The sequence below is a fragment of the Mauremys reevesii genome, linkage group 6 (assembly GCF_016161935.1).
Source record: "Mauremys reevesii isolate NIE-2019 linkage group 6, ASM1616193v1, whole genome shotgun sequence".
NCBI classification, from domain to species: domain Eukaryota; kingdom Metazoa; phylum Chordata; order Testudines; family Geoemydidae; genus Mauremys; species Mauremys reevesii.
Genome location: NC_052628.1, coordinates 59,862,637 through 59,890,164, shown reverse-complemented (window position 1 = coordinate 59,890,164; position 27,528 = coordinate 59,862,637). Strand labels below are relative to the sequence as shown.

The window sequence follows — 27,528 nt, the reverse complement described above, 5'->3', positions numbered from 1 at the left end:
TGAAGCAAGGTCTTGATTCTGTGCAGAGCTGCATGGTCAATATTAAGTATTTTATTACTACAGACTCAGAATTTTGGTCTAACAGTGCTGAAAATTATTGAAGATAAACCATTCATAAGGTTTAGTAGTTGCTTCACAGGCTAATTCTTTGTCAGCTTCCTACCACCTTGCTCAGTGCTTCTGAGAGTATTCGGTCCAGCACTGATTATTTAATATTCAAAGCTGCATCAGGGCTTTGAAGAACTTGATGTACTCTCTTAAGGCCCTTTTTCATCCTCGATCCAGAGGACCTAAAGTTTCTGGCAGACATTTGCTTTTATCATCTTGGTCTCCTGTGGACATATGCAATTACCATCACAGTACAAGGCACTAGAACAAGCATTCTTATTTAAAATAAAAAATTTATTTCCTTCCATTTCAGCTTTCAGACCAGCAGGCCTTTTCTTTGTCATGTGGCTGACACCTCTGGTGACAAAGCAAAAAAAAAAAAATCTCAACCAACAAAGAAACCCCCTCTTGCAGGCGCTAGACAGACTGCTTTTGCACACTGATCAACAGCAGTCAAAAATTGTTCTGTGGAGGAGACAGGAGACAAGACCACTGTCAAAACAGAGATGAATAAGCAGTCTATTTTTGCCAGTTAAAGGAACAACAGGAGACCTACTGTAGTGTAAACAAGCTTCACTATTACTTCAATTAGAAAGAAAAATATTCAAACTAAATGCTTTCATTTGTTCAGCTGTCTTTAGCAGTATGGGTATCACAGAACTTATCAAGTTAAATCATTCAAACCCTAATCAGTCATGGTGGGAAAGATGCTTTTTGGTTGTAGTTTTTTTTCCCTTTCTTCAGGGCTTTAAATAAATTTTGAGGTGATTGTCCCTTCTGATTTTAAGAGTCAGCCCCACACATGATCTTTGATTCAGAATAGAACAAATTCAAAAGAAACCACAGCTATTTTATTTCTCAAGATCAACATTCCAAATAGACAATGTGGCTAATCAGCATCCAGAATCACATCTCAAATGCTGAAAATCATCCTTCCAGCTTCATAAGGAAGGGAAGCAAGGGAAGAATACATCAATTCATGCTCATTAGCAATGGCAGCCAGCAGAATTTAGGTGCCATATAAGCAGGTACTTAATATAACATGTGAGTAGCCCCACTGACTTCATTGTTAATACTTACATGCTTAAAGTTATTCATGTGATTAAATGTCTTGCTGAGTCAGAGAAATGCTATACAAGTTTACTTCAATTATACAGTTTCCTGTTCTTGTCACAGATCTGATTTGGTGGCAAATCTAGATGTCTTTGATAACGTAGGTTTTGGGAAACACTAAAGTAACCAAAAGAATAGGGGAAGAGAACAGAAATTGGAATGGAGATGTAGAGCACCAAAAGGGGTCATACATTATTCCCTTTGCCTGGGGAAAAGATGCCAAGAAATGGAATTTCTAACATCAATATGTAGCAATAACACTAGAACCCAGAGATGTATCTCAATTTTAATACAAACTCTATTTTGCAGATTACAGACTTTCAGAGTCAGTGATTTGCTTGGCTAGTTCTCTCTTCTCCCCATTTAATGCTATCTAATTTTGTGGGTGAAAAATGAAATATTCTATTTAGCTGATTAAAATAAATGTCCACCCACTGTGACACAAGGACCTCTTGGCAACAACTGGAAGAGGGCTGCATAAGGATTACAGGGACCCCTGTGTCTGATATTTACATTCTAGTTCACCATGTAAAGGTTCTGCTGAAAGCCCATGTCACAATGATCATCATAATCTTTGCAAATGCATGTGAGGATACTATGGAAGGAGATGTGTAGATATTAGAAATAAAGTTCTTAACTCCTTGAAAATAAAAGCAGGTTATTCAGAGGTAGCATGTTCCATTGGAGACACTCATCTCCCTGGCTGACCATTGTATATTGTGTGTCTTACAATGGAAGTTAATTTCATTAGTGTCTGTCTCAGGCCTTGTCTTCACTAAAGGGAAAAGTCAATCTAAGCTATGTAATTTGAGTTACGTGAATAACATAACTCAAGTCAACACAGCTTAGATCTACTTACCGCAGGGCCCACACTACGCGATGTCAATGGGAGATGCTCTCCTGTCAACGCCTTACTCTTCTCGATCCAGTGAAGTACAGGAGTAGATGAGAGAGCGATCTCTGATCGATTTAGCGGATCTTCGACTGCCGATGCATCAATCGCCACACGCTGATCCCTGGTAAATGTAGACAAGCCCTTAGCATCCAAAAGTTTGGAGAGATTTCAAGGGAAGAAATTAACAGGAAGAGGCAAACAGCAGGGAGGGACCTTTGTTGACAGGTAAAGAACAAAGTAGAGATCTAAGATATCTAAGGATGCAGAAAGACATCCTGACAGCCTTCATTTGGGAGAGACAAATTGCCAGTGGACTTGATCTCATGAAAGAATCTCAGCCATCCTGATTGAAAAACTCTATACCAAAGTCTCTCTCACACAGTTGCATTATTAGACAAGAGGTCATAGTTTAGTTAAGTTTAAGCTCTAGAACACGTTATGATTTTGTTTTATTGTAACCATTTGTTTCCAATAATCCTACTCTCTATAATTTGAATCTCTGCTCTTTGTTACCAAATTTATACTGTTTCTCTATAAACAAACCTAAGTGCTGAGTGTTCAATGCAACGGAAGGGAGAGAGGGGGTCTAAAGGTGTAAGTAATGAGCTGTAGTGTACCGTTCCTTTGGGAAAAGCAGGTCTGATAACTGTAAGAGTGTTCCCCAAGACCTCATATTATCCATTCAGCTGCAGAGAAGAAGCCCCTCCCAAGGAACCTGAGGCAGCAAGCCAGGGGTAACACCACGTCCGGGATAGCTTGTTGTAGCATGATTCTGTCAAAACAGGCTGGGAAACTTGCTCCCATGGGCTGTGTAGCTGTACTTTTATAAAAACACATTTCTCCAAGTGAATAACGGAGGGAGGAAGATTAGTGTTTATCTTATACTTAGGTTATTTCTACACTAGCAATTGAATGACAAAACTTGTCTTTCAGAGGTGTTACAAAAAAAATCCCCAAACACAAACCTTTTGCTGACAAGCATCTGTGTGAACAGCGCTTTGTTGCCAGGAGGAGTGCTCTCCTGCTGACAAAGCTAACCCTGCTCGCTGGGAGTGGAAGTTTTTTGTCAGCAGGAGAGCCGACAAACAACAGCTACATGGAGCGACTTTTAGCAGCACGATTATAGTGACACAGGCGTGTCGCTAAAAGCTGTATAGTGTAGACAGCCTTAGATCATAAGCAATTTGGGGCAGGTACCATCTGTTTTTCTGTGTGTACAGTAGGGTTGCCAACCCTCCTGGTTTTACCAGGAGTCTCCCACAATCATGCTCTGTCTCCCAGAGGCTACTGAAACCAATCTGTGAGATTTTAGGCTCAGAGAGTCCGGAAGCGCAGCAGGGCTAAGGCAGGCTTCTTACCTGCCCTGGCCCTGCGCTGGTCACAAAACTAGCTGGAATGTCCCTGAAGCCCCTGGGAGCTGCTGGGGTGGTGCTTGCAGGCGCAGCTGCCTGCCCACCCCCAGGAGCTGCAGGGACATGCCAGCTGCTTCTGGGAGCGTTGTAGGGCCAGGGCAGGCAGGAAGCCTGCCTTAGCCCCACTGCACTACTGACCAGGAGCTGCCCAAGGTAAGCACCTCCCAGCTGGAACCTACATCCCTTTCTGCTCCCAACCCCCTGCCTCAGTTATGAGTTCCCTCCCACAGAGCCTGCACCCCCACCTGCACCCAAACTCCCTCTCTGACCCTCATCTCCTCCAGCACCCCAGCCCAGAGCCTCCTCCTGCACCCAAACTCCCTCCCAGAGCTTGCAACCCACACTCCCTCATGCACCCCAACCCCCTGCCCCAGGCTCAACCCAAAGCCCCCTCCCACACTCCAAACCCTTCAGCCCCACCCCAGAGCCTAGACTGCCTCCTATACCCTAATCCCCTGTCACAGCCTGATGAAAGTGAGAGAGGGTGGGGGAGAGTGAGCAACGGAGGGTCGGGGGATGGAGTGAGCAGGACAGGGCATCAGAGAAAGGGTGAGGCCAGGGTGTTTCAGTTTGTGTGATTAGACATTTGGCAACCCTAGTGTATAGCGTCTAGCACAATAGGAACCCCAGTCCTGGACCAGGATCCCAGGTGCTGCCACAATTTGAATAAATACTATTGTTACTTCATTTTAAATTATTTTGAAGGCACTCACATAATATGGCATTGGGAGGCATATAAGAACAGACATAGATAATTAAGGCTATGTTAAGTGATAACTGATGTTAATTCACAATAAACAAACTTTACAACTTGATGGTGTCCAATCATTTCAAACAGGGCCAATGGACATAACAGTGTGAGCTTATTATTAATATTACCCTTATCCTCCACCTTCCTCTTCCCTCCTACTGCTTGTTACATTCACTTCTTTAGCCTTGTTTCAAATTAGATTGAAAGCTCTTTCGGATAGGGTTTGTTTCTTCCACTGTGCTTGAAAAAAATTCAGTAGTAGAATGGGTCTCTCATGCTGATTAGGGTCTCTCAGCATTACTGCTATACAAATACTACTGTTAAATCATTAATAATGATAATCCTAACCCTGACTTAATGGAGGAATAAACAGCTCAACTATTTATAATGTAATGTGGTTGGCTACACTTTATTTCTCATAGATCAGTAAAATGGCACCAAAATATTTTAAAAAAATCTTTAAAAAAGAGTAAATTTCTGTACAGGAGTCAACTGTTTGTCTTTAAATTTTACATATGTTTTTCTTTTAATACTATAAATGTGATTTAAGTTATCACATTTTTACAAAGTTATGCTTTCAAAGGGTCCAATTGCAGCTTTTCATTTTCAGGGGCTTGTCATTTTGAACTGCTCTGCTTTGAACTCTCCAATTTGTCCATATCTTCCTTAAAATGTGGTACCCATAGCTGAACACAGGACTCCAGTGGAGACCTCATCAGTGCCAAATAGGGAGGTAGTTGTCCCACTCATGTTTACATATGACACTCTTGTTAATACTCCTTTGATGGGGTGGTTTTTATACCCCCCCCACACACACACACACACACAAAAAAGGTGGAGACGGTTAAATTAAGGTCAATTCACCTGGTAGGCTGCACCTGTGAAGACAGTTAGACTCGATGAGCCAGCACCCATTACAGATGGAGCCCAGCTGAGTAGTAGCAGGCAGGGCTGGTATAAGGCCAAGCAGTGAGGGCAAAAGGGGGCTGTAATGTGGAAGCCTGCAGCTGCTCTCTGAGCTTAGAGAGGAAAAGGAGGAAACACAGGGGGAGAAGTAGAAGCCCTGGGATCCAAACCCTGAGGGAAGGATATATGCAGAGATGTGTTGCAAAAGGAAGCCTGAGAGAGGCAAAGTAGGAAAAGGCTCAGGGAAATGGCAGCAAGGTTTGGGATTATGCAGACCTTGGCCACTGATTTGAGAGTCCCTGAGCTGGAACCTGGAGTAGTGGGTGGGCCAGGGTTCCTGTGCCTGCCACTGGGAAAGTGACACTGTCTTGGGTGTGAATTGGAAGTCTGCCAGAGACAGTTTGTAGGGAAAGACTGATTCTTTGGAAGGAGAAAACCCCATAGTGACCTGGATGCAGGGACAAGCTGTGAAGAGGGAGCAACTGAGTCCAGAGGGAGGCGCGCGCGCGCACACACATGGCAAACAACCAAAGCAGAGGGTGTCAGACTGTTCATGAGCAAATCCCCAGAGGCAGCCACAAGGAGGCACCATAGAATATTAGCTTTTTTGCATTGCACCACATTGTTGACTTATAAACAATGTGTGATCCACTATAACCCCCAGATCTTTTTCTGCATACTAGTGCCTTGCCAGTTATTCCCATTTTGCAGGCATTTGATTTTTTCCTTCCTAACTGCAGTATCTTGCACTTGTTTTTATTGAATTTCATCATCTTGTTAATTTCAGACCAATTCTTCCATTTGTTAAGGTCATTTTGAATTCTAAACCTGTTCTCCAAAGTGCTTGCAACTCCTTCCAGCTTGGTGTCACTCAGATTTTATAAGCATACTCACCAATCTATTATCCAAATCATTAATGAAAATATTGACCAGGACCAGACCCAGGACTGACCCCTGCAAGTCCCCACTAGATAGGTCCTCCCAGCTGCACAATGAACTATTGATAACTACTCTGAGTATGACCATTCAGCCAGACATGCACTCACCATATTGTAATTTCATCTAGGCCACATTTCCCTAATTTGCTTATTAGCATGTCATATGTTACTGTCTAAAGCCTTTAATATATATATATCACGCATCTGCTTCCCTCCTATGCAGGAGGCCAGTATCATTAGGTTGGTTTGGTGTGTGATTTGTTCTTGACAAATCCATGCTGGTTATTCCTTGTAAACCTATTATGCTACATGTGCAGTTTGTTTCAGTACCTTTCCAGATATCAAAGTTAGGGAAATAAAGAGGACATAAGAGCAGTAGACTAGTTAGCCTTTTTTGCTAAGAGCTGGTTAGAAAATTACCAATGGAAGCTTTTCCCACTGGAAAACAGATTAATCAAAACTGATGCATTCCCATGGGAATCTGTTGATTTTTTACAAAATGTTCCACACAAATTTTCATGATTTTCTGCAGACTTGTCCATCCTCCCACCTCCCCAATACCCTGCCTAGATGGGACCTTAGCAACCAGGCCTGTCAGGCTCCCACGTCCCCAGGCTTTTGGAATGAGTTATTTCAAAAAATGTTCACACAGGGAAAGAGCATGTCATGGCCAGATCTAGTTAGCATGTTGGGGAGATGGCGCAAAGAGGTTTTGGGCTGCAGAGCCACACTGTGCTGACTATACTCAGCTCTACATCTTTTGCAGTAGACCCAAGTAGTGTTTTTGCAGTGCCTGGCTGGGATAGGTACACAGAGAAAGTGAGCTGCACAACAGTCAGTCCTGACAAAATTATGATGCTAGTGAGTAGGAGGAAGGCTTCAGTATAGTTGGATTGAAGTTGTTTCAGCTGCTCTGTTTAGATTTGTACCTAGGAATTTTGGACCCTCATCTGCTCCAAAGAACCCTACATGGCAGTGGGGGGCAATAGTATTTCTTCTCCTCATCAGTTGACTTGGACATTGTGACCTTTCTTATTTGGATGCAGACCTCACCATGGTTGTCCATGATGGTCACCATGCTGGGGCCCCTCAGACTCGCCCACTGAAGGCTCCTAAGACTCTTCATGTTCCTGGATAGCCAGCCAGTTCAGCGCCAAGCTGGCCCTAGTGCCACTGGAGGTGGAGCTTCACCTGCCAAGCAGGGCTGTGCATGTATGTGGTGGGATGGCTCAAATTTGGGGAGCTGAGCCCCCTTAGCCCTAACCACCCACTGCCTATGCTGCTGGTGTAGATGGATCTTGCTTCTTTGAAATCAATAGAACTGCACCAATTTACATTTGGTTGAGAGTTTGGACCTGTAAATTTGCATGTGTTTTAAAGCAGCAAGTTATGTATGTATCAAAAACATGCTTCTTGCTTGTTTTCCCCAATGGTATCCATCTTCCCCCCGCCACCACCACCACCACCACCACAACCACAGCTACTCCCCTTTTTGGCATCCCTTGGTGTGAGCTGTCAAACTTAAGCCCTGTTCCCACAAGCAATTCCATGCAGGTGAACCCTTTACCCATATGGAATAGCTCCCTGCCACCACAAAACTCTGTATGCACATATCAGCTTGCAGGATCAGATGCTTAGATTATAAACTCTGGTCAGATTGTAAGGCATTGACCTGCCTTTTTATCTGCCTGTAAAGCATCTACAGTGCTGTGTAAATAACAATTAATAATAAGATTGTGACAGTGGTGGTTGGCAATTTGGGAATTGAGTTTTGATAGAGCCCAAATTTGTTATAATTTATATATCTGATGTGGTTTTCATTGCTGTAAATGTACCCAGAGGCTCAGAGAAGAGACACAAGTTAATACCAGTCTAAATCTAAACAAATATCAAGGGTAACATGAGTAAATTAATTAGACATGAATGTACTCACCGACATCAAGAGCAACAGCACAATACATAAAATTTAAGTATTTAAAAAAAAACCGTTAATGTTTGCTTAGCTTTTGTATTAATACGGGGCACATGTATTTGAGCTATTCATGCTAAACTCCACTATGCATCCATTTTTTCTAAGTGGGACAAATACAACTCCCCAGCAATTAATAGATTGTCTCCAAATCAAGCTCAAGGAATATCAAGGCTGATTCCCCACTCTGGCAGAGTGCAGAAGGTGGGGGCCTGCAAGAATTCTAAAAATTAATACTGGCCACTCCAGGCTGGTATTAAACTCCCAAGGTTACAGCTTCTCTGACCTTGTGGGTAGATGCTGCTATCACCCATGTGCAAAAAAACCTACCCCTTTGAGAACCCAGGAAGGAGCACTTGGGAATTCCTTTCTGTAAGGAACTCTCAAACTCCTCCCACCCCACCCCACCCCGGGGAAGAGCTGAGAAAGAAAACAAAGAAAAATCAGCTGTTGCCACCAGCTAATTAAACATGTGCACAAACCTCTTAGGACACCAAAAATCCAATCCTGTTCTTTAAAAGGTACATTTTATTAAAAACAAAAAGAAAGAAAATACATCTGGAACTTAGGCTTTTGCTAGATTTAAAAAACCCATTTACAAAAATTAGACATCAAGAATAACCTTTTTGAAGTCCAACTTAAAGGCTACAAGAAAAACAAAAGCATTTGGGGATTAACACAGATGAGCCCACAAGCCTTGCAAAATAAAATAAACCTAATCGCGTCTTCCTAGACATTCCCTGCTTTACTTACATATCTGGGGTTTCAGATATGCAATTCCTAGGTATGATTTGATGATTTTTCATACCTGGTTTAAAGCTTCCTGCAGCATAGTTCAGCCCTGTTCCTGCCAGACAAAGGAACAAAGGAACAGCCAGACAAAGGCTGAGAAGGCTTTAGGTTCTTTGACCATCGGATGGTGTTCCAAGAAGGAGGAATGCCAGGCAGATATGGGTTCCACCTTACGAAGAGAGGAAAGAGCATCTTCATAAGCAGGCTGGCTAACCTACTGAGGAGGGCTTTAAACTAGGTTCACCAGGGGAAGGAGCCAAGGTCCTGAGGTAAGTGGGGAAATGGGATACTGGGAGGAAGCATGAGCAGGAGAGCACAAGAGCGGAGGACTCCTGTCTAATACGGAGAAAGAGGGATGATCAGCAAGTTATCTTGAGTGCCTATACACAAACACAAGAAGCCTGGGAAACAAGCAGGGAGAACTGGAAGTCCTGGAACAGACAAGGAACAATGATGTGATTGGAATAACAGAGACTTGGTGGGATAACTCACACGACTGGAGTACTGTCATGGATGGATATAAACTGTTCAGGAAAGACAGAAAAGGTGGGGGAGTTGCATTGTATGTAAGAGAGCAGTAAGATTGCTCAGAGCTCTGGTATGAAACTGCAGACAAACCCGAGAGTCTCTGAATTAAGTTTAGAAGTGTGAGCAACAAGGGTGATGTCATGGTGGGAGTCTGCTATTGACCACCAGACTGGGGGGATGAGGTGAACGAGGCTTTCTTCTGGCAACTAACAGAAGTTACTAGATCTCAGGCTCTGGTTCTCATGGGAGACTTCAATCACCCTAATATCTGCTGGGAGAGCAATACAGCAGTGCACAGACAATCCAGGAAGTTTTTGGAAAGTGTAGGGGACAATTTCCTGGTGCAAATGCTGGAGGAACCAACTAGGGGCAGAGCTCTTCTTGACCTGCTGTTCGTAAACTGAGAAGAGTTAGTAGGGGAAGCAAAAGTGGATGGGAACCTTGGAGGCAGTGACCATGAGATGGTCTAGTTCAGGATCCTGACATAAGGAAGAAGGGAGAGCAGCAGAATACGGACCCTGGACTTCAGAAAAGCAGACTTTGACTCCCTCAGGGAACTGATGGGCAGAATAACATGAGGGAGAAAGGAGGGAGAAAGGAATCCAGGAGAGCTGGCTGTATTTTAAAGAATCCTTATTGAGGTTGCAGGAACAAACCAACCCAATGTGTAGTAAGGATAGTAAATATGGCAGGCGACCAGCTTGGCTTAACAGTGAAATCCTTGCTGATCTTAAACACAAAAAAGAAGTTTACAAGAAGTGGAAGATTGGACAAATGACCAGGGAGGAGTATAAAAATATTGCTCAGGCATGCAGGAGTGAAATCAGGAAGGCCAAATCACACTTGGAGTTGCAGCTAGCAAAAGATGTTAAGAGTAACAAGAAGCGTTTCTTCAGGTATGTTAGCAACAAGAAGAAAGTCAAGGAAAGTGTGGGCCCCTTACAGAATGAGGGAGGCAACCTAGTGACAGAGGATGTGGAAAAAGCTAATGTGCTCAATGCTTTTTTTGCCTCCGTCTTCACAAACAAGGTCAGCTCCCAGACTACTGCACTGGGCAGCACAGCATGGGGAGGAGGTGACCAGCCCTCTGTGAAGAAAGAAGTGGTTCAGGACTATTTAGAAAAGCTGGACGAGCACAGGTCGATGGGGCTGGCTGCTCTGCATCCGAGGGTACTAAAGGAGTTGGCAAATGTTATTGCAGAGTCATTGGCCATTATCTTTGAAAACTCATGGCAATCCAGGGAGGTCCTGGATTACTGGAAAAAGGCTAATGTAGTGCCCATCTTTAAAAAAGGGAAGAAGGAGGATCCAGGGAACTACAGGCCAGCCAGCCAGCCTCACCTCAGTCCCTGGAAAAATCATGGAACAGGTCCTCAAGGAATCAATTCTGAGGCACTTCGAGGAGAGGAAAGTGATCAGGAACAGTCAGCATGGATTCACCAAGGGCAAATCATACCTGACTAACCTAATTGCCTTCTATGATGAGATAGCTGGCTCTGTGGATGAGGGGAGAGCAGTGGATATGTTATTCCTTGACTTTAGCAAAGCTTTTGATACGGTCTCCCACAGTATTCTTGCCGGCAAGTTAAAGAAGTATGGGCTGGATGAATGGACTATAAGGTAGATAGAAAGCTGGCTAGATCGTTGGGCTCAATTGGTAGTGATCAATGGCTCCATATCTAGCTGGCAACTAGTATTAAGCGGAGTACCCCAAGGTTTGGTCCTGGAGCCAGTTTTGTTCAATATCTTCATTAATTATCTGGAGGACGGCGTGGACTGCACCATCAGCAAGTTTGCAGATGACACTAAACTGGAATGAGTGGTAGATACGCTGGAGGATAGGGATAGGATACAGAGGGACCTAGACAAATGAGAGGATTGGGCCAAAAGAAATCTGATGAAGTTCAACAAGGACAAGTGCAGAATCCTGCACTTAGGATGGAAGAATCCAATGCACTGCTAAAGACTAGGGATCGAATGTCTAGGCAACAGTTCTGCAGAAAAGGACCTATAGGTTACAATGGGCGAGAAGCTGGATATGAGTTGACAGTGTGCCCTTGTTGCCAAGAAGGCTAACAGCATTTTGGGCTGTATAAGTAGGAGCATTGCCAGCAGATCGAGGGATGTGATCATTACCCTCTATTCAGCATTGGTGAGGCCTCATCTGGAGTACTGTATCCAGTTTTGGGTCCCACACTACAAGAAGGATGTGGACAAATTGGAAAGAGTCCAGCAGAGGGCAACAAAAATGATTAGGGGGCTGAAGCACATGACTTATGAGGAGAGGCTGAGGGAACTGGGATTGTTTGGTCTGCAGAAGAGAAGAATGAGTGGGGATTTGATAGCTGCTTTCAACTACCTGAAAGGGAGTTCCAAAGAGGATGGATCTAGACTGTTCTCAGTGGTACCAGATGACAGAACAAGGAGTAATGGTCTCAAGTTGCAGTGGGGGAGGTTTAGGTTGGATATTAGGAAAAACTTTTTCACTAGGAGGGTGGTTAACCCATTCCAGTGCTTCCCTAGGGATGATTTAGTTGAGTCCTGCTTTGAGCAGGGGGTTGGACTAGATGACCTCCTGAGGTCCCTTTCAACCTTGATATTCTATGAAAGGGGAGTCTTGTTTCAATATTTAAAAGTTCTAGCCTTCCCATTGGCTCTTTTGGGCAGGTGCCCACTCACTTCCTTTTACCTATGCTGCAGTCAGACTTTAACCCTTTACAGGTAAAGCAAGTAGAGAACAGCTACCAACAGGGATTTTATAGGTAACTGGTTGGCTGGGTGTCCATAAAAGGGAGCTACCAACTGCTTCATTTATCACAAGGATTTCATAGCATCTCCTATTATAGTCACCCCCTTACTATTTTGCTTCTCAAAAAGAACTGTGGCAAGGCACTTCCTCCACCATAGCAGGCTCAGGTATACCTCAGGGCAGACCCAAGGAGTATTCCTCCTCTGAAAAAAACCAAGTTCACAACACAAAACAAAGGGGAATAGCTTTTTCATACCGCGACCCCTAAGGATATGTCACATTGTTATCAGTTCTGGGATGCCAGTCCTTCCCCTAAACATCATGTAGCTTCCCCTGTAAAGAGAAGAGCAACTTTCCACTGTGGAGAAGTCTTTCTCCCTGCTGCCACTAGCCCTGCGACAGCTTGTCTTATCTCTCCCCCCCCCACCCCCAAAAAAGAGGTTTTTAAAGGTCTCAGGCAGCCCTTAATTTGACTCTAGGTGTCCCTAGGTGGCCTGAGGTAGCCAGCTTATAGGGAAAGGGCCTTTACCACTGTAGGCCTAACATTCATGCCTTCTACCATTGCTGCCCAGCCTGACTGTCACACAACAGTCCAAGTAATGTACTTCCCCCCCACACACACCCCACCACAATAGTAATTTGCAGAAGCTTCTTGAAGTGAGTTTCACTGAAATAGCTGGAGTGTCTACCAATTACAGTAACAGAGATGGTCAAAGTTGGTCAACATTTTTAAATTAAATTAAGAAAAAAAAAAAAACAACTTTGGTGAATAAGTGCCTTAGGCCCAACCCTGCAAAGTAATCCACATGAGATACTCTTATGCCCATGATGATAAACCCTATTGACTTCAGTTGGGCTTTGCCTGGGAAGAGGATACACAATCATGGATTATCTTGTAGGATCAGGGCTTCACTTTGAGGAACCATTGCTGTGGTTCCAGTGTTGCAAATCCAGGACTGGTCAACACTACAAACTTATGTTGGTATAACTACATCACTCAGGAATGTGAAAAAGCCACACCCCTAAGTGATGCAGTTATACCAACCTAATCCCCGGTGTGGACAGCACTATGTTGATGGAAGGACTTCTCCTGCCAACATAGCTACTGCCTCTCAGGGAGAAGGTCTTCACTAAGCACAACAGCAGCACTGTAAGTGTAAACAAGCCCCTAGTATTTTAGGACCAATTAAATTGCCCCAATTTACACCAGCAAAGAAGCTGGGCCTTATGGTGCTCAAGCCCACTACTTCTTTTCAGCTGAAAATGCTCAATGTTGACAACTGAAATCTTCTTGATGAGTCTTTCTACTAACTCAGCTGCTATTATGATTTAACTGACAGGTATTTGATTAAGATATCTTTACATGGTGAGCTTTGGTGACAATTGAAAGCTACAAGAAAAATGAGTTTTGGGGGACAAGTACGATAAAGAGAGAGAGAGAGAGAGAACAATAAGACTGTCAACTTCAGTCATTTTGTAATCCTTTAAAAAATAAAAAGGAAAAAAGGGGTTCTAACTTTGTGGTCACTCTAGTGCAAACAGCTTAATTTATTAATGAGATAGCCACATGGTGATAATGAAACTCTGCCATAGCTGTAACCCCTTACTGTGGGCATTTAGTAAGAAGTATTACTAGCCTAATAAAATATGGAAATGAAATATGTCACTGAGTGTAATATTTAAAGCCCACATGAGCTGTTCAATAATGCATGTTAGAGTTCATTTTCTTCCTAATATATGATATCTTGGGAGTGCTCAATATCTATTCATGAGACGATGTCTTACCTTATTTATTAGGTTTCAAACTGTCTATTCCATGGGCAATCAAATTCCAAAAATCAGACTCTCCCTAGTAAATATCTTTTGAGAGCATAAAGCTATAAAAGTTTAGCAACAATCTTTGCAGAGGTGGACAATACTATACAAGACATGAGTCTTAAAATTAGTCTATTCAGATAAAACAAAAAATAAAGCGTTTGTCTTCGGAAATATAAAGGCTGTGCCCAAATGTGGGATAGGTTTAAAGGCAACATGCCTGCTTCTCCCAAGCAATTGGAGTAAAGAAGGATTTTGGTCTATGGAAGAAGTGCTCCAAAGCAGATTGCCATTTGGGCAGGTGTGCCACTCTGGGAGAAGGGGCAACAATCACTGCTAGCCAGAGGGAAGAGCACCAGAGGCATGGGCCAGCAGTGGCAATGTGGTGGGGTGAGAGGAGAGAACAATCTTCTTCAACAGAAGTAGGTGGGACCTGAGGAAATCAGGGTGGGCCTAGGGAGAGCCCAGTAGCCAGCAGTGATAATACATTTCTTTTTCTAAATGATATCTGGAACAGTTCCTCACCCCCAAATCAAAAAACACCAGAGTACGACTGACTTTAATTAGGCCAAAAGTTTACCTCAGGGCTGATCTGAAACTAGATGCCCAAATATGACACTCCTTGAATTGGATTTGGGTTGTCAAATTTAAGATTTGTCCTCTCCTTTTTAGATGGTCTTATTCTGCAAGAACACCTTAGAAGCTGGAGGAATATGACTTTTCCTATGCTGTTGTGGTTTTTCCCTTTCAAAAGTTTCCATTTGTAACATGGTGGGAACAAAATCCTTTTCATGAAAACACGTTATATTGAGTTCCTCAAGGAACTCTTTTGGCAGCTGTTCTATCTGGACAATACCATACTGATCTATTAAGTCTCAGTTTTCATTGCTCTACACACTTACACTAATTTCCTTTTTCAATTAAATTAATGCCTGCTAAAGCAGCAAACCAGAGCACTGGAGAAGTGAAATCTGCTTATGAGAAGAACAGACAGACCATGGATAATGGCAAAGCAGACTTCCCCACACTACCTTATCTTAAAGAACCCCGAACTAAAGAGTTCAGGGGTTTCTCACTGTCCTTTTAATTACCTATTCTTCACATTTCCCCAACTCTTTGCTAATCAGGTTGTCCTGCTATTCTTCTGATGTCAAAAAAGTACATCTGGACTTTCACGACCCTAAAAAATAAGTTTAGAAAGGACTATTAAAAATAGTTAACTGTAAAAAGTGTGATAAGGTGAGTAATGCCATTTTATGCACGTAGAAATCCCTCCTGAAACCTGAATTTCTCTCAAGAGTTTCACAGAAACCCAGACAAATTTTCACGGAGATCAATTTCACACAAGGAGTTAGGACTCTGCTCTCTTTGGGCTTGTCTACATTTGAATGAATATTCAAATTAACATGTTAACTAACATGACTCAAAAATATACTAGACAAAGACAGGAGTGGTTAATCCTGTGACCCACCCTTGTTGGATAGCCTACGAACTTTAGAGATTTCCCTAAAGTAACCCCCAGATGTTCCATCTCTAAAGAAGGCCACCTCCATTAAGTAACCGGTTTTTCTTTGTCTTTTGAATTGTTGCTTAAGACAGGTTTCATTACTGAACACTCATGGAAACTTAATATATTGTCTTCAAATTCTTCATGCACTCTAGTGAATATAGACAAGCACTTGAACATGTAAAAATTAATTATTATTTTATCATTATGTTATCCGGTTCCATCCATAATTGAACCCCTGAGGAAATGTATCCATTGATCCAGATGTCATGTTGCATAAAATATTGCTATCCTATTTAAATACAGCTCAGGCAAAGTGAAACAGCAGTGCCCAACCAAGAAATATGGCTAATAGTTATTACTAGTAGAATTTTAAGAGTGAAAACATATTGAAGGCTATTTTACAAATGGGAGAACTGCTTTTTTTATTAACTGGATTAACTCCATTAATCCATTTAGCTCCATTAATCCTTCCTTGATATAACCAAGTAAACAGTGAAAAATATTGTGCTGCCCATTTTATCTGCATTGTCACTCTAGAGATGAAGGCAAGACTAGAGTCAGTTACACCTCATCAAACCAGCAACCTAATTGCAGTTAATTATATTTCTGTAAGAAGCGGGTGGCTAAGAAGTAATGTTTTCCAGAAAAGCTTCTCCCAGTTCAATTAAAGCAGAACAGACTTCAGAATTGTGGATGAAGAGCTGAATACACAGCACCTCTTTCCTATCTCTCAGTCTCTACTAGAGCTGGTCAGGGATTTGACAATTTTTTTTATTTTTTTTTTTTGGTCATCAAATTCAAAACATTGAGGGAATTATCCCTTTTGACTAAATTTTTGTTGCAAAGTGTTTCTGAGATCCAGGATTAATTTGGACCAGAAATTCCATGAGCATGAGACACCCCTATCCCAGAATAGCCAACAGCCTGGTGATCAAGGCACTTCCTTACCATGTGGGACAATGACAAAGCAAGGACTTAAACCTGGTTACCCAACCTCCTGAGCTGAGTGCCATGAGTGACGGTGCAAGAGACAGTCACATAAACAACTTCAAGAGGTCTCAGTTTCATCCCAATACAGAATGAGAATTTTTCAATCTTGAACATTTTTTCACAGGCTAGGGAACCCATTTCCTGCCCAGTTCTAGTCTCTCTTTTCCCTCTATGGGGTAGACTCAAAGATTTAGCAGAACTTGTGAAGGCTCTGATCCATTTAGGGCTTGATCCTGGGAGGCACTTATCTTTCACTTTTCTGTGACATCAGTGGAAGCAGACCAGTAATTGCTAATATTAATAAGGGTTATGAGCACAGAGAAATATTAGCAACAGTTAGGGGAAAAGCTGGAACTCAAACTCCTGTCACCTAGCATGTAGCTCAATGCACCATCCATTAGACTATAAGGCATTGTGAGAGGTACTCTCTCCTACCCCAAAATTGCATTAAAGCAGGAGTTTATCTGTGTTCTTACAAGAGCTCCAGTGGCTGTTGGGAGGGAAGCAAAACAAAGCAGATTACCTGCAGCAAGTTAAGAGTTGATAACACTGGAGTTACTGAAAAGGTGCTCATCTAACAAAGATGATATGTTGGGTCACAGACTATATTATTTATTATTATTTCATGTTGACTGCATGTTTGACCTGTATGAGAAACAAACTTCAAATAGTCCCTAACTTTACATCCCTATCTTATCAGAATTGAACATCTCTTTAAAATATAGCAGAACCCACTCCTACTAAACTCAGATACAGTAATATTCACCCAGTGCAAAGGGCCAGCACAAGATCTACATTACCTAAATCCCACTGCTAATGAGATTATCCTCCACTGTGAAGCTTTAAAGTTTAGAATTAAAATAAGTACTCCAAATAGGCCTGGGACAGCTGAAAGTGGTGTCTGTACCAAATAGTTTTCCCATTGAGCAAGAAATTTTGGAAGTTGTTCCCATCCACATCAAGACAAACTTGAGAGTTTTCAAAGGTTTTCAACCAAAAGCAAAACAACAAGAAATGGACACAGAGAGACACACTGACATCGATCAATCCTCCATACATGCCCCTAGAATAACCTATATCCTAGTAGCTGGGATGTTCACCTTTAGAGAAGAGAGCTGGGTTCAAATCCCCACTCTAAATCAAGCAGAGCAGGCCCGTTGGCTATGGGAGGGGAGTTTCCTCTTTCTCTCTCATTTTGGACAGATATTCCATCCTGGACCTGAGAGGCCTTTCCTGACAAAAGTTTATTTTAATCTGATATGTTCCCGTGAAGAGTATTACTCTCAAATTGGCTTTGTCTGACAAAAAGACATTTCATAGATTCCCAACCAGCTCCAGCATTAAATGAGAATGAGGAATTTTATGGTAGTTTTGTTTTTAGAAATGAATGTGTGTCAAAGCAGCCATGTAACAACTTTTCAGGAGGTGGGAAATCCCAAATGAGTAAATGCAATTTCATTTTAGCAAATGGGAATGTTTTAATATCTGATTCTGAATGGATGCATGTAGTTTGTGTAGGGTGAATCCCTTTAAATAACATGAAACTATCCCCAAAGTGAATATCACTTATTCAGGCTACAGGGCAGAAGATACTCAGCAGAACGTGTGGAACTTTAAAGTTCAACTACCAAAGAGGGTTGTGCTTACAAGTCAATGCTTAAATTACAGCTGTGCTGAAGAAAAATAGAAGAGAAACCACCACCAGAACATATGGGAGCTTATGCCCTCTTCAACTACAAAGAAAATTAGAGAATTTCTGCTTTAAGACAGACAGTCTCCTCAGCCTTTATACAATATTACATTTATCTAGGTCATCCTACAGCCATGGAAAAGTCACATTGTTGCTTTAGAACTACATAATTTGAAATAACTTAGTCTTTTATTTAAAAAAAACCACTTGAGAGTCAGTGAAGTCCCATCACTGCCAAAAGGTAGCAAGTCTGGTGAAATGTAAGACACTTCTATTGTTAGAAGGACAAATGTGAGCACAGGATTAGACAGACAAGTAGCATCTGTGGAAACCCCCGGTAACTGCTGCTTTAGACAGAACTAGTCTCAGAATTAGACAGAGTTCGTGTCACTTCATTATGAGATTAACATACTAGAGATCTGCTCCTAGCTACTATTGCTAAAAGTATAGCCAATTTGATTTTGACTACTTGCAGTTCTATATTAAAAATGTTCAAGTGACCAAACCTATGCTTTGGCAATTTATAGTCTAAAAGACAAAGTAAGATATGAAAAGGAAATATACATGCCACTTCCTCCAGGAATATGTTTCTTGCAGCATGCAGTTAAACTTACACAGAATGTGTGCTCCAAAATATGCCCTCAAAACTATTCATATTTATATCATAGCTAAAAGCACCATGTCTCACCCAAGACTCAAATTTACCACTCAGCTTTTTTCTGATACCATGGTGAACTTTTCCTCCTTATCTTTGGGTATGTCTACACTACCCACTGGATTGGTGGGTAGTGATTGATTCCCAATCGCTCTGCCGTCAACTCTGGAACTCCACAGCGTCGAGAGGCAGAAGCAGTCTCGATGGGTGAGCAGCAGTGGTCAACTTGCTGCCGTCCTCATGGCCAGGTAAATCGATCTAAAATATGCCAACTTCAGCTACGCCCAGATCATTTAGGAATATGTTGAACAGCACTGGTTTCAGTACAGATACCTGGGGGACACTGCTATTCACCTCTCTCCATTCTGAAAATGGACCATTTATTCCTTCCCTTTGTTTCCTGTCTTTTAACCATGATCCATGAGAGGGCCTTCCCTTTCCTCCCTCCGCCCCTCTCCCCTCAGTGCCTACTTTGCTTAAGAGCCTTTGATGAGGGACCTTATCAAAGGCTTTCTAGAAGTCCAAGTACACTTGTCCTCACATTTGTTGACCCCTTAAAGAATTCTAAGTGATTGGTGAGGCATGATTTCCATTTAAAAAAGCCATGTTGATTCTTCTCCAACAAGTTGTGTTCATCTATGTGTGACTTATTACTGTTTAATTTATTAATTTCTTCCAAAACCTCCTCTACTGACACCTCAATTTGGGACAGTTCCTCAGATTTGTCATTCCAAACCAGTTGCCCATGAAGGCACTTCCCATCTTGGACCCAGACAAAGTCTATATTGCCTTTGACAGGCTTCCTATGTTCCAAAGCTGACTTCTGCATTGCAAAGCATTGTGGGATACTTGGCATGGGTAAACAGAATTATGGGAAGAACACAATACAAGTCAGTTAGCATAACTACCTAGCATTCATATTTAATATAATGTACAGAATATTAGTACACAAAATACTTATGTTTATAGGGTTTGTATATAACATGTGTTGGCTAATACTACTTATATGTTTTCAGGGATACTCAAACTCTAAACCTCTCTTTTCTCCTCTCCTTTTCCATCAATCTCATGGTCTACAGTAGGGCTACAAAAGCTGGATTTGTGAAGAGGCTAAAGTAGATTTTTGTCTGTCATCTTTTTCAATTTTCAATCTACTTTCAAACTTTAGAAGTCATTCTAATGATATTCCTGAATGGGTAGATATTTATAGAATGCTAGCTAACTGGAGACTACCACCTTTTGGTATCCATAAAGTACTGATTTCCTTTGGGTGCATAAATTCACTACATATCACTAGAAGTATTCATTAACATTAAAATGAAGTTAAGAACAGGAACATCAAATATTCAGAAACCTAAAAATAACTATTCACTATACTTGGGACTATACTATATCATAGTCACATAATTTAGATGTACAATATAAAAGGAATCAGAATTGTGGGAGGGCCGATACCTGCTGAATAATAAGAGGTTGCTTGAGGGAGAGTAGATGATTCCTAATGAACCCTGGAGCTCCAGAAAATAACATGTGTGGCATAAGAGGCAGGAAGGGTCCAAGTGATGAACCTGCAACATTGAGGCACATATTCTGCTCAACCCTTGCATGGGCACATTGTGAGGGAGGATACAAAAGAACTGTTTACCTCTCTGGTATCTCCTGTTCTGGATCTGTCCAGAATCCAGAGAGGGAGCCGAATCCCTTCTTCTGCTGAGCACCCAAGAGGGCTAGCTGCCTGAAAAGGGACAAGGAGGTGGGAGATAAGATATCCATGGCTATGCCCAAAGCTGGCCAGGTGAGGTGGATGGCATTACTGCATCCTCTGCAAGGGTGGTGCTGCAGGTTTGCTAGTGTGCTCTCCTAGGCAGTCCCCAGGAGGGCTGTGGCTGAGTCTCCTAGTGATTCTGGCTGCCCCACAGCACCTCCACAGTCCTATTAATATATCTGATAGCACCCAGGGGAGGCTATTAATCCTGGTAAAATTGAAAATACCTCAACTATAGAAAACTAGCTGTGCTTCAGAGCCATCTCCCCCACCCTGCTATTGCAGCTCTACAGAATAATCAAATGGAAAACAAATAGTGTGCTAGATTGTACCCTTAGGATCCACACGTGTCCCCAGGGATCAGAGTGTAATGGTCAGCAACCTCCACAGCACCATCCCAACCTTTCTCTGGACCTTAGAAACCTGATAGTTTTGTGCCAGATCCATGGGTCATATAAATCAGCACAGCTTCACTGAAGTCAATGGAGCTATGCCAATTTACTCCAGGAGAGTATATAACTATTGGTGCATGAGTCATTGCTAAGGATTACACACTTCTCTTTTTCAAGGCAAAAAGAGGCAATTGACTAATCTGTCTGTATACCACTCATCTGTCTCCCCAGCCCAGGAAGTACTGACACCATGCCCAGAGTCTGGATCAGGAAAAACGTCTGGACTAAGCTTATTATTCAAACACAAGCCTCACCAAACAAAGCTATTCCCCTGATCATGAAGGCTGTAGAGGCCCAGAAGCTTTCCCCTGGCATCTTTCCCCACAACTGCAGATACTTCCACAAGAGCCCTCTAAGTAATTTATAGAAAACACCTATATAGTTGGGTTTACTCATCATACAGAGCTGGGTGGCCCTAGAACATATGGCCCTTAAAAGGGCAAAGCACCCTGTTACAATTTCCTTATTCATGATAGCATACTGCACCAAACAAAACATATTGCACCATACTGCATGGGCATAGTGGCAACATATACCGACTCACCAACAAACACCAAGAACATATAGTGTGAGAAGACACTGATACTACCAAAGCACTTTTTTAAACTTCCTTTCTTTTTTTCAAACAGCCTACTTAAGTATGGAAAATATTTAAGTGTTTCAAATAAAGAATTTAAATGTTGAAAAACCATCTGCAGAGCCTTAACTATAGTTTTGAATGCAATGTTCCTATTGAAGCTGAGATGTCACTTCCATTTCACAGACTTTTTATAAGCTACAAAACAACTTACTGGATGTTTAAAAAGTGGCTCTGGAGACTTACTCATGGCCACCATCTTTTATGCATCACGGTTCTCAATTGAAGTATCTGTTTATTATTTACTGATTTAAAGTCCCGATTGCCATGGCATCTAAGAATTATAATAATTTTTTAACATGTAAACTACAAGCTACTCACAAAAGCTAGTGTAATGGCATGGCACCCACCTCTCAAGCTCCTGCTTCCGGTCAGGTGTGCCTGCAGTCTTTGACTAGTCCCAGACCTGGTATCAAGCCATACCCCTAGGACTTCCTCCCTAGAGGCAATGGTTTTGCTGTCTGTGTCTGAGCCACAGACAGCCAAGTGGGCCATTTTGCTCTCCAGCTGGGCCATTAAGTAGATCAGACCCCCTTCTGGAGGTTTTATTACTGTCCAATTGTAGGCCATTTTTCCAGTGTCCTATGGTAGGGGGCACAAAACCCAGCCCCACTCACTACTCCATGTCACAGCCCAGAGACCCTAAGAATAGCAGCCACACACCCACATCCCTTTTAGTTACCTGAGCCACTTCCCTGCAGCCTCAGCCTTCACCAGTGCTCCATCCTTAACTCATGGCTCTTCTATGTTCAGGCAGCCCAGAGCTCTTTTCAGAGTAGCAGCCGTGTTAGTCTGTATCTGCAAAAAGAACAGGAGTACTTGTGGCACCTTAGAGACTAACAAATTTATTTGAGCATAAGCTTTCATGGGCTAAAACCCACTTCATCGAATGCATGCAGTGGAAAATACAGTAGGAAGATTTATATACACACTATAACAAGAGTGATCAGTTAAGGTGAGCTATTACTAGCAAGAGAGAAAAGAAACTTTTTGTGGTGGTAATCAAAATGGCCCATTTCCAGCAGTTGACAAGAAGGTATGAGGAACTGTGTGTGTGTGTGGAGGGGGGGTGTTTATAAATATGGGGAAATAGTTTTACTTTGTGTAATGACCCACCCACCCCCAGTCTTTATTCAAGCCTAATTTAATGGTGTCCAATTTGCAAATTAATTCCAATTCAGCAGTCTTTCATTGGGAAATGTTTTTGAAGTTTTGTTGTTGTAATATTGTGACTTTTAGGTCTGTAATTGAGTGGCCAGGGAGATTGAAGTGTTCTCCAATGGGGTTTTGAATGTTATAATTCTTGACATCTGATTTGTGTCCATTTATTCTTTTACATAGAGACTGTCGGGTTTGGCCAATGTACATGGCAGAGGAGCATTACTAGCACATGATGTCATATCACATGGGTAGATGTGCAGGTGAACAAGCCTCTGATAGTGTGGCTAGGTCCTATGATGGTGTCCCCTGAATAGATATGTAGGCAGAATTGATATATACCTATCTCCTAGAACTGGAAAGGACCCTGAAAGGTCATGGAGTCCAGCCCCCTGCCTTCACTAGCAGGACCAAGTACTGATTTTTGCTCTAGATCCCTAAGTGGCCCCCTCAAGGATTGAACTCACAACCCTGGGTTTAGCAGGCCAATGCTCAAACCACTGAGCTATCCCTCCCCCCTTGGGGATGGGTGTTGTTACAAGGATAGGTTCCTGGGTTAGAGCTCTTTATCACTCTCCTGGTTTCTTCCAGCACTGAGCTGTCCATGGTGCTGCAGTTCCCATTGGCCAGCCATGAGTAACACCTGCATTCCTCAAGTTCCAAGCAGCACTGACTGAAGGCTGCACTGCAGCTCCTTTTATAGTAGCCTGCAACCCTCTGCTTTATCTAGCCCTTGCAGCCTCCCCTCCTGACTGGCTGCTTCCTGCTCAGTCTCTCTAGGCTGCTTGGAGGACAGCTCCACTGCTCCTTTCCTGGGATAGGTGTGGCAGATCCCTGAGGCCTCCAGCAAGGGGCTTCTGGGTCTAGTCCACCCCATCACAGGTGGCATTAAAACTACTTGTACTTCTGCAGCTAACAATATATCAACAATTGAGCTGAAGGAACAAAAACCTCATCCAGATTCTGAATTAAGTGTGCCTTACACCATACTCTGAAGACTACCAAATCCTGGCTCTGGCAGATCAAGGGGATCACTCCAGAGACCTTTACTCAGTAAACCATACTACTTGTCCTGGAAACTTCAATACCAGGATTCAACAGCAAAAGCATTGTACTAATCTCAACTACAGTACTGTGACAGACTACAGAATGAGAAACAGTCTCTCAAGTATCTAGGGCCAGATAATCTAAGACACAGGTATCTGGTGTATTCAGAACAGCTATATAATCCCTAAATGAATGGGCATATTTATAACCCATCTCTGTCAAGGAGAATTATCAGTCTGGAAAGGGTATAACACCTGCTCTTAAACAGAAGCTGTGAAAAGTTCAAGCTAAACATTAGGAAAGGCTACTATGATGCTGTGGGATCAGATCGCAAAAGTGAGCTTAAGCAAATACTGCCCAAACTTAGAATCATACAGATTGCTTGCTGAATTCTAGATGCACTTGTTAGAAGGTGGGGAATGGGTTGACTTGCTCTCTCCATTGATAAATTCCATTTAGAACCTTCTATAATGTTTTGACAATGCAAAAAATACCTCTAAGAAGGTTAAGATCAGTGCTGTGATTCTAACTTTTAGAAAATCTAGTGCAAAAAATAGAAAGAACAAAAAACCCTACTATGTTAGTTTGCATTTGCAGCAAGTAGCAATAAATCTTGTTACTTTTATTATTATTTTATAAACAGAAAGGGTAAAAGTCTGCCTACATTTATATACATTGTCTCCTGTGGAACTGCAAGAACACAACTAAATGCAGAATTAGATTTATGTTGTCTTAATTCCATGGCTCATTTGCTGCTTCCATGCAGCCATTTTCACACTACCACTCATGATCTATCTGCACACTGTAGGTAAATCTGAGGTTCCACTATGCAAGCAGGACTGGATGTGGAGAGAGGATTGGCATCTCCTCTATGGTGCAACACCTCTCCTTGTGCAGCAGTATGCAGAGGGTAGGCCACAGACAGACTAAGTCAGGAAACAGATATTCCCAGCCTTCTCTTGTGGGGGGTGAGGTGAATGAGCATTTAAAAGCCCCTATAGGATACTTTAGTCACTGGGCAGAGATAGCCTCCACAAATATACTCCATGGCCAGTCACGGGGAGAATCATATCGCCCATCTACCCAGGGACTGGCCCTGAACCTTGCTGTACAGGTGCAAATCTTCTGCCCAACACCTTGCCTAGAAGCTGAACTCTCCTAAGTCTGGCAAATTAAAGCAGTCCAATCAAGCTTGACTTGGCTTGAACAACTAGGCCAGCTAGTTTTAGAAGGTGCATTGCCACCTTCCTTATCTAGAGCTCCTAACTCACCTCCCACTTAACACTGTTTCCTCTGGCCTTACTACAGTTGCCAACAACACAGTGACTAAAGTATTATTGCTTCCTGGAATCCCTGCTAGACTTTTTATTAAGAGATCTCCTTCCTTCTATGTACAAAGGCTGGTCTTATAACCAAAAGAGTAGTGCCTGAAATGTGTGTATTCCTTGACTGTGTGGATAAGATGCAACATATGCATGATAAAGGAAAATGAACTGAACATATTAAATTGGGTGCTCTACATCAGAAACACACAGATCAATTAATGCAGGAAGATTACTACAAGGAATAGTTTACCAGACAAATTAAAAGCACCACCTGAACTTTACACAGTCCTTGAACAAAATTCACACAAAAAGGAGAACCTATTACAACAACAAATCCCATAAAGACAAAGCACATCAAACACTGAACTAGCACAAACAGAAAAAAAACTGGACAAAGCCCCACAGAAAGGAGAATGTTCAGGATCAGTCAACAAAGACAAACCACTGAATCAAAGCTCAGAACAAATCATACCAAACCAATTTGATTTCCTTCTTTGACAAGGCAACTGATTTGGTGTGTAGAGGGTATGTGGTGAACATACTATACCTGAACTTTAGCAAGGCTTTTGACATAGTCCCACATGACATTCTGAAAAGTAAGATGGAGAAATGCAGGCTCGGTGGAACTACCATTACCTGGATACTATGATAAATTCAGGACAGACAGCTGCAAGGAAGGGGTAGGAATCAGTCCCAGAGGGTTAAAAGGCCCTCCTCCTTATCAACTGGGAGGCAACTACAGGTCAATCAGATTCAGCTGAGAAAGGGTTACCAAGGTAGCAATTAGAATCAGCTGAGGGAGAGCTACCTGAGGTTAATTAGGATCAGCTGATTCCAAATTAGGGCTGCCTGAGACCTTTTTAAACCCTTCCCTGGGAGGAAGGAGCCCTACTGACAGGAGTGTTGGAGCAGCAAGACAGCGAGCCTCACCAGGAGGAGAGGCAGTACTCTCTCCCACAAGGGAGTAAAAATACTCTAAACAGGACTGGTGGAGACACAGGTAGCAAACTTCCCCTGTGTCCCAAGAGGGACCGCATTATCCAAGCCTGTCTCACCAGGGCTAAAAGCAGCAGAGGCTGGGGAGACTGAGAAGGTGCCTTGCCACACTACATAATTGGTTGAACAACCACAAACAAAGGGTAACTATTAATGGAATGATTTCAGATTGCAAGGAGGTCTCAAATGGGGTTCAAAAGGGATCTGTTCTGGGTCTGGTGTTATTTAACATCTTTATTAATTACTTGGATATAGAAATAGAGAGCATACTGATCAAATCTGCAGATGACCACAAAACTAGTGAGAGGTTGCAAGCACTTTAGAAGATAGAGCTAAAATTCAAAGGGATCTTGATAAATTGGAGAACTGGGCTATTGATGACAAAATGAAATTCAGCAAAGAAAAATGTAAGGTGCTACACTTAAGGAAGAAAAAAGAAATGTACAAATACAGAATGGGAGAAAACAGGCTTAGCAGCAACAGTTCTGAGAAGGATCTGGGAGACATGAGCCAACAATATGATGTTCTTGCAAAAAAAGCAAATGCTTTTTTGGGTTGTGTTAAAAGAGGCATAAAATGCAAGTCACAGGAGGTGATAGTACAGCTCTACTCAGCACTGGTTAGGCCTCAGCTGGAATTCTGTGTCCAATATTAATCATCAATATATAGAAAGGATGTAGAGAAACTGGAAAGGATCCAGAGGCGAGTGACATAGATGTCCAAAGGAATGGAATGTAAGCCATATGAGCAAAGGCTGAAGGAACCGGGTATGTTTAGTTTGGAAAAGAGGAGATTGAGGGGGTCGTGATGATAGTTTTCAAATAAGGCTTCCATAAAAAAAGATGGAGAAAAGTTGTTCTCTCTTGCCATAGAGGGCAGGACAAGAGGCAATGGGATCAAACTACAGCATAGCAAATTTAAATAAAATCTCAGGAAAAATTTCCTAACTTGTAAGAACAGTAGGACAATAGAACAAACTGCCAGGGAAGTCGTGGGAGTTCTTTCACTGGAGATTTTCAAAAGGAGGCTGAATAGCCATCTGTCTTGGATGGTTTTAGACACAACAAATCCTGTATCTTGGCAGGGGGCTAGACTATATGACCCTTGCAGTCCCTCCTAACCTTATGGTTCTATTATTCTAAGTATTTCTGGAACTGAGTGAATAGGGTAATATTCCAATGCAATACATTAACAAGAAACAATATTAATAAAGTAAGTACAGATGATTACAGGATGCATTGGAAAGGTAAGTAAATATACAGCACAGGCAGTGAATACAATTATAACCCTTACTCATTTGCCTAATTCTTATTCATAGAAGTAAACT

The 27,528-nt window shown here is 42.2% G+C and overlaps 1 long non-coding RNA gene across 2 annotated transcripts; it reads right to left on the bottom strand.

Moving 5' to 3' along the window:
- LOC120408245 lies at positions 1-25,891 on the bottom strand. Of its 2 annotated transcripts, XR_005600561.1 has the most exons (5): positions 25,842-25,891; positions 22,358-22,473; positions 2,081-2,237; positions 1,189-1,338; positions 1-332 (listed from the first exon to the last, which is right to left on the bottom strand). It is a non-coding gene; the product is annotated as an uncharacterized LOC120408245 (long non-coding RNA). The 2 variants fall into 2 exon arrangements; XR_005600560.1 differs by lacking the exons at positions 1-332; positions 1,189-1,338; positions 2,081-2,237 and adding exons at positions 17,922-19,099; positions 20,452-20,556.
- Positions 25,892-27,528: the final 1,637 nt, after the last annotated feature.